We start from the raw sequence: 8,001 nt of genomic DNA on the forward strand, positions 1-8,001 counted from the left end.
CAATCCAAAATGAATAATGATAAAAAGGGAATAGCCAAAATGAAAAATGGGGTCAGACTTTGATTATTTTAGTTTTTCGATTCTGTTTGCAAATTCAGTTTTCACAGTGTCACTGTGGGCGTGCACTTTGTGGTTTTCAAGTAATATGAGGGATCAGCTGAGCAGCATTTTGGTAAACAAACCGCGTCACTGGGTGGCAACGGCAATGGAACCCTATGGAGCCCAAGTGGCGCGAGGCTTGAGTGGCTGACTCTAGCCAGTTAACTCTGTTTACATTTTAAAAACTGCAACAGTTCACACAACTTTAACACAACATGCATCAAACTCTTGAGCTACTTCTGCTCTCACTCAGAATGTCAAAAATATAGGCGATGTCATGTAGGCCAGTGGTTCCCAACCTTTTTACACCAAGTACCACCTGAGAAAGTAGTTGGCTCTCCAAGTACCACCATATGACCGACGTTAAAATACAGTCTATTCAGCCAGGCCCGTAGCCAGGGTTTGAGAAATACCAAGGTCATTTTAGCGCGGCGTGGGGGCACCCCCGGATAGAAAATTTTGTCCATTTTAAAGTAAAATGCTTCAATCTGGTGCACTTTGAGAGCAAAATGAAGAGGCTAGATCTATAAAGAACTACATACATCATGTTAGATTAATATCCTCTTTACTGTGCTGTTGCTTTAAAATGATACAAAAAATAAATGTCTCCCCATATGATATAATTTATATTCTGCATACAGGTCACATGGCAGAATACTGCTCAATTAAATACAATGGCCCATCTACACAAACATCACTTACAGGGGAGTTACTTACCCATTCACTTCAATAGAACTGTCCCCAAAGTCTAGCCCCAATCTAGCCTCAATGCAAAATCTGAATGTTGTGAGTTATCTCTCTTCTATAGCACACAGAGAGGAAGCAAATTGTTGCATTTCCGAAAAATACGGTGTGGAAAATACCGATGTCATGACCTCGGTGTCCTCAATGGTAGCTACGGGCCTGTATTCAGCTATGCACAGTTCACGCAGTAGGCACATTTATTCCAACCTGCAGCCTATGTGCAACCTGCAGCAGCTGCACTTGTGCTGGGTTGACTGTTGTCTTCACCTCCTTGTGCTTCATCGTTGCTGCTCTCCTCTACTACAGCTCTTTTACGATTCCCTCCCGTTTTGATCCACTTCATAATTTAAACATTGGGATTCCAGGGATCAAGTACCACCAGCAGGGGGGGCGCAAGTACCACCTACCTTGAGAAACACTGCCAATAATATTAATAATTATTATTATTATTTCACTTTCACATGTTTGAAAACTACTACTAATGACCACCATGGATTTTGCACAAAAACTAAAAAAAAAAAAAAAAAAATTTTTTTTTTTTTTTTTTTTTTTTTTTGAATTTTCACAGAGCCTTCCAAGTACCACCAGCAGGGGTCGCAGGTACCACCTACGGTACGCGTACCGTAGGTTGGGAACCACTGATGTAGGCTATAGTTTTTGAGATATTAACATTTGTTTGGCACAACTCATCTACTATTTACTGCCGCGGGGTTCTGCATTTCTGGGTGGCAACTGGCAAGTGACGTCACCCTGATTCGTGCTTCAGCACTGTACCACAAACGGTTGAGATATATTTAGAAACAGGAGAGACCACATAACATTTCACTAGGACTAAAATGTAAATTTTGTTTGCGGATTTAAAGAAAATATTTTTTCGATGTAGTTTTTTCAAGTTTTGGTCCAAGTTAAATGTTCTATGGTCTCTCCCGATTCTAAATATAGACGGTTTTAACTTGACAACAAAAACATTCTAAATTGAACCCCCGCTCACTTCCTGTTGCAGTTTTTGCTATGGACATAAAAAAAAAAAAGACTGACCATTTCGTGAAAACCGTCTATAGCTGAACCGTTTGGTTTGACAAACTAAAACTATTTTTTATAAGCATTTTACAAAATGTCTATGGGAATGTAAATGGTGGATAAAAATATCTGGTAGCCTACAGTTCTGAAGCAGAAAGTAGGCGGTCACTTGAGACAGTCGGCATGTGTGGGAACGCCCACAAATTTACCCCACCCTGACCACGCCCCCAGCCAGGCTGGGACCCAGCGTCTATGACGAGACATCGCCTCAGCCTATTGCACTCACCTGGTTCACACCTCGGGTGTTGGTTTTGTCAATCGGACGGGGTGCAGGATGAGCCACGGGAGTGGAATTTTCTGTTCACCGCAATCGCTTGCTATGGATTATTTATGTCTGAGTTTATTGCCAGACTTTTCACTCTTAACTTTGCAAGGCGCTTGGAAGCAGCCATTTATTGGATTTGGTCGCGCTGCTCGCGCAGCCTGTGATATGGGATAAAGAGTGTTAAATGGAGCAACTTCACTGGACTTGTACCGATCTGCCTGCCCAGGCGCGGCTTTTGTTTTTGTGATCACCAGTCAGCCGCAATATTATATTAGTCAACAGAAAAGTATCCGAAGTGTTGATCCACGGAAAGTTTCGTTGACACTGGATTCCCTGCAGCCTGTTGCACCAGAACGTAAGATCTGTTTCGACCTCACTCTGACCGTCACTACGGTCAAATAGGATGATAGCCCTCGTTCCGCCTACTCTCGAGACCAATATAACAACAAAGTCATGCCCATGACCCACGGAGGCGGAACCTCCCCCACTATAAAAGGGGGGGCAATTTCCGGCCCGACCTCTTTGCCTTTCTCGCCTCAGAAGACCGGGACAGGTAGTGTACTGAATTACACTGGGTAAACCACCTTTCAATTCTTCACCTGTGGGTGCAGGTGCCTAGTGTCCCTGTGAATTGTGTTGGTTTGCTGCTTAATATTGCTTGTATGTGCTAGTGTGTTATACTAAGCTGCATTATTAAAAGAGTGCTACAGCTAGTGTTAAGCTAAGGCTTAGCTTGGCTGGGTAGCTTAGCTGCTAAGCCTAGCGTAGCTTGGCTTGGTAGCTGAGCTGCTGAGCTTTTGATTGTTTGTAGCCACAGGCTAGTTGCTAACAGGCTAGCTTGGGCTTTACTGTGTGCTGGGAATTCTGTGTCTTGCAGGTTACCCATCAGTGACACTTCAATTAAAGAAAGTTTGAGTACCCCAGACCACTGTACGCAGTGGGGGGATTTATGTGAGTCTTGCTAGGTGCGTACGCGTACCGGTGCGGGCCACTACTGGGAATTAATTGCCCTTTACTGCTGTTCGCAGCTAGTGGGGTTGGTCTTGCTCTGGCCGAATCCTGCTGTTACATCATGGCTTTATGCTGTCGACTTTGTCGGTCGAGGATGGACCCCCAGGATGGGCACCGGGAATGCCCATCATGCTTGGGTATGAACCATATCTCAGAAGACGTGGACAATCCCTGCAGTGCAGCGGTTGACCTGTCAAGAAGGGAGCGACTGCGTAGATTGGATGAGGTCCGTAAATCTACGTCCGAACGTGGGAGGAGGAAGGACCGCGGTTCGGACAGGTCTGGTCATTATAAGAGCTCTCGCAAACGCTCGCATGAACGTCGTCAGGATTCCAGAGACAGGTCGGACCGGGAGCAGACCCCTAGACCTGCTAAGCGGCCAGCCCCAGCTTCGGTAGCGGGGAACGGCAGCGCAGACACACAGATGCAAGTGTTGACTGCCATCCAGAGTTTGGCTCAGAGGATGGACAGATTAGAGGCTCGTCATTCCGCTAGCCGGGACACTGTTCCTTCACGGGGGCCACAGAGCCATGTTGGGGGGGCCGCCAGGGAGGAGGCTGACGTGCTGTCGCTTTACGCGCCCCACTCGATACTGGATAGTGAACGGCGTTCAGAAAGCGGAAGCCATGTAGCGGGTCCCCATTCAGATTCTGCTGAGGTGGATGACCAGTCAGCGTTGGTGGAGGACGGATCTGCCACTAAGTCTCTGATGGATAGAGTACTAAGTGCGGCAAGAATTGTCGGCTTACAGCCTCCCGTGCCTAACCCAGCCCCTGTAGGAGGTGTTTGGGAGGGCATATCTCATGTTAGTGCCCCTCCGGACATTCCGGTGGCAGACGACTATGCCTCGATGCTGAGGACAGCATGGTCGAAGCCGTCGCAGAAGCCACAATTCAATGCGGGCTGTAGACGGCTGGCTAATGCCTGTTACCCAGCGGAGACTGGGTTAGGGGATATGCCACCAGTGGAGCAGGCGATAGCGTCATGGACAACGCTGGGCCCAGCCCGTGTTTCTCATAATCCTCGCTGCCCCAGGAAGGAGTGTGCCAAAACTGATCGGCTGATATCGCGCTCGTTTAATGCTAATGCACGGGCAGCTCGTATGGGCAATGCCTTGGCTCTGCTCCTGGCAGCATTGCGTAAGACAATGCCTGTGGAAGATCAAGATTCCAGGGCTCTGATTGATTCGGCTTTGTCGGCTCACTCGCAACTGACACGCGATGTGGGGGAGGCGATGTCATCAGCAGTGTTGTGTCGTAGGCAAGTATGGCTGGCACAAACTTCATTGCCTGAGGCCATAAAGGGTGAGCTAATGGAGCTGCCAGTGGTGTCTGGTCAAGTGTTTCATCCAGGGTCTCAAGACGTGCTGGACAGGGCGGAGCGCTCTATCAATTTGAGGGACACGGTCCAACGGGCGTGTCGTCAGCCAGCCCCGGCCTTTAAACAGGGGTTTAAGGTGCCACAGGGGTTTAGGGTGCCACAGAAAGCACAACAATCTGCTTGGCATAGACAAGCTAGTGGGGGCCCGGCTGGGCCTCAGGGTCAGAGTTTTCGTGGCCACACTCAAAACCCTGCCACTAACCCCCAGAGGAGATCTCAGTTCCGGGGGGGTGGTAAGCAGAGGGGCTCAGGCAGAGGTGCAGGCCGCAACGGCGGTCCTGCATAGGGGTCAGGGGCCAGCCGTCGAGTGTCCCTTCCAGCTGTCTCGAGAAAGGGCCAGTTGGGAGGGAGCAGTGTCGGACCCATGGGTGTTGTCAACAGTAGCTCATGGGTATCGGCTGCAGTTTCGGCGGCGGCCCCCCCCCTTTTCAGAGGTCCATCATACCATCGTCAAGGACCCATTATTAGAGCCCGTACTGGTGGAGGAGGTGCGGGGTCTACTGCAGAAAGGTGCTATTTCAGAGGTGCCGCGCAGCGCACAGCGGACTGGGTTTTACTCCACCTACTTCTTAGTTCAAAAAAAAGACGGTGGTCATCGGCCTATTCTCGACCTCAGGCGACTCAACCGTTACCTGAAGGTCCTACCATTCAAAATGATGCATACAAGAATCGTCATGCAGGCGATCAATGCAGGGGAGTGGTTTACGTCCATCGATCTGAAAGATGCGTATTTCCACGTTCCGATTTGGCCAGAGCACAGACCTTTCCTCCGCTTTGCTTTCAAGGGCAGAGTTTACCAATTTCAAGTTCTGCCATTCGGCCTGTCACTCTCACCGAGAATTTTTACTCGGGTGGTCTCGGCAGCCCTAGCCCCCCTCCAATTGAGAGGTCTCAAGATCCTGCCATACCTGGACGACTGGTTGGTATGTGCCCCCTCTCGGGACCAGGTGGTCCGGGACATGGAGAGGGTGTTGGTGCATGTGCAGTCTCTGGGGTTCGTGGTGAACTGGAAGAAGAGCAATCTGCAGCCTTCGCAACAGGTGAGCTTTCTGGGCCTCCAGTTCGACTCTGTGACTATGAATGCACGTCTCACTCCTCAGAGGGTGGAAAGTCTGGTGGGAGCATTACAACAGTTTCAGCTGGGGAAGCTGGTGACTGTGCACAGAGTCCAGAAACTGCTGGGATTGATGGCAGCAGCTTCAGTGGTGATTCCCCTGGGCCTGTTGAAAGCAAGGTCTATGCAGCGGTGGTTGAACTCCTTTCATTTTCATCCGAAAAGGGACAGGAGGAGGACACTGCTTGTCACACGGGCCTGCATGCAGGCCTTGCTCCCCTGGAGGGATGGGGACCTCCTCCACAGCGGGACAGCATTGGGGAATCTGCCTCACAGGAGGTCGGTGGTCACGACAGATGCCTCTCTGACGGGTTGGGGAGCCGTCTGGGAGGGCAGAACAGTGAGGGGCATGTGGGAGCCCCCGTGGTCATTGGAGCATATAAATGTGCTCGAATTGAGGGCAGTACATCTTGGCCTCAAAGGTTTGTTGCCGGCCATACAAGGGAGGCATGTGCTGGTGAGAACGGACAGCACCTCTGCGGTTTACCATGTCAACCACCAAGGCGGGACGAGGTCACTACGCTGTCTGCAGGTGGCGAAGGAGCTACTGGTTTGGGCATGGCCTCGGCTGGCCTCTTTGAGGGCAGTCCACATCCCGGGGGTAGAAAACCTGGCAGCGGACATGCTGTCCAGGACAGGACCCCTCCCGGGGGAGTGGCGGTTACACCCAGAGGTTGTGACCCAAATCTGGCAGAGATACGGCGTGGCCCAAGTCGATCTCTTCGCAACCAGGGAGACAACACATTGCCAGGAATGGTACTCACTCACAGGCCAGGGGGGCAGTTTGGGCCTGGATGCACTGTCACAAGAATGGCCGACAGGCTTGTTATATGCTTTTCCCCCTCTCCCTCTGATTCCTCAGGTCCTCCGAAGGGTCAGGGAGGGTCGTTACAGAGTTCTGCTGGTGGCTCCACGTTGGCCGGGGAGGCCGTGGTTTCCGGAGCTGCTTCAGCTGAAGTGGGGTCATCCAGAACAGTTGCCATCCAGAGCGGACCTTCTGTCGCAAGTAGGCGGGCAGATTTGGCACCCAAACCCAACCGCGCTGCGATTGTGGGTGTGGCCTCTGCAGAGTCCATCTCTCAACAGTTAGACGAGACTGTCCGTGAGACGTTGGGTAATGCTCGAGCTCCGTCCACTCGAGCTAGTTACTCCATGAGATGGAGGATCTTTTCAGATTGGTGTAAAGACACGAATGTCGAGCCAGTAACCTGCTCGGTGCCGCTGGTTCTCCGTTTCCTGCAGTTGCAGTTGAGTCAAGGCAAGGCAGCCAGTACAATTAAGGTCTATGCCTCAGCTATTTCAGCATTCCATGGAGGAGCCGATGGCCTGCCTTTGGGGCGGCATCCTTGGGTGTGTGATTTCCTGAAGGGGGCCCGTCGCTTGTGCCTAAGTCGGACTGTGCGGCCACCAAGCTGGGACTTACCCCTGGTGTTACAATCTCTCACTAAGGCACCATATGAGCCGCTTGCTGATGCGGACTTGAGAGCTCTGTCGGTTAAGACAGCCTTTCTTTTGGCTATTTGTTCGGCTAAACGGGTGGGAGAGCTGTGTGCTCTCTCTGTTAGCGAGGACTGTTTACGGTGGAGGCTGGATGGCACAGGAGTGTCACTCTGGCCTAACCCGGCCTTTTTGCCAAAGGTACTTACACCTCAATCTAGAAACCAGGTTCTGGAGCTGGGTCAATTTCAACCCTCCTCCTCCTCGCAGGCAGAACAGGAGGAGTTGCTTACACTGTGTCCAGTGAGGACATTGCGTGCCTATGTGGCTCGTACTCAGCTTCTAAGGGGGTCTCAAACTCAACTTTTCGTCTGCTATGGGAAGGCAAGACTGGGGTTACCGCTGTCTAAGCAGCGTTTGTCCCACTGGTTAGTCGATGTAATTTCCCATGCTTATGTGGAACAGGGGTCTCTGGTTCCTACAGGGATACGAGCCCACTCAACCAGAGGTGTGGCTACTTCATGGGCTGCACTGAAAGGAGTTCCTTTGGGGGACATTTGTGCTGCAGCGTCATGGTCTACACCATGTACGTTTGCAAGATTTTACAGAGTAGACGTTACTCGGGCGGCACCAGTGAGCACGGCTGCTCTGATGTCGGTTGCCCAGCGAGATGGGGAGGATTAGGTTGTCCTGTTCCTCGCGACCCTTTTGGTATGAGTCATCCTATTTGACCGTAGTGACGGTCAGAGTGAGGTCGAAACAGATCGTAAGTTATGAATGTAACTATGGATCTGTGAGACCGAAGGATGACCGTCACTAGTCCTTGTCGCTCGGAACACTGAGGCGTTCAAGGTAAGAGGTCGGGCCGGAA

The sequence above is a fragment of the Poromitra crassiceps genome (genome assembly GCF_964638095.1).
Source record: "Poromitra crassiceps genome assembly, chromosome: 4".
Classification (NCBI taxonomy): Eukaryota; Metazoa; Chordata; class Actinopteri; order Beryciformes; family Melamphaidae; genus Poromitra; species Poromitra crassiceps.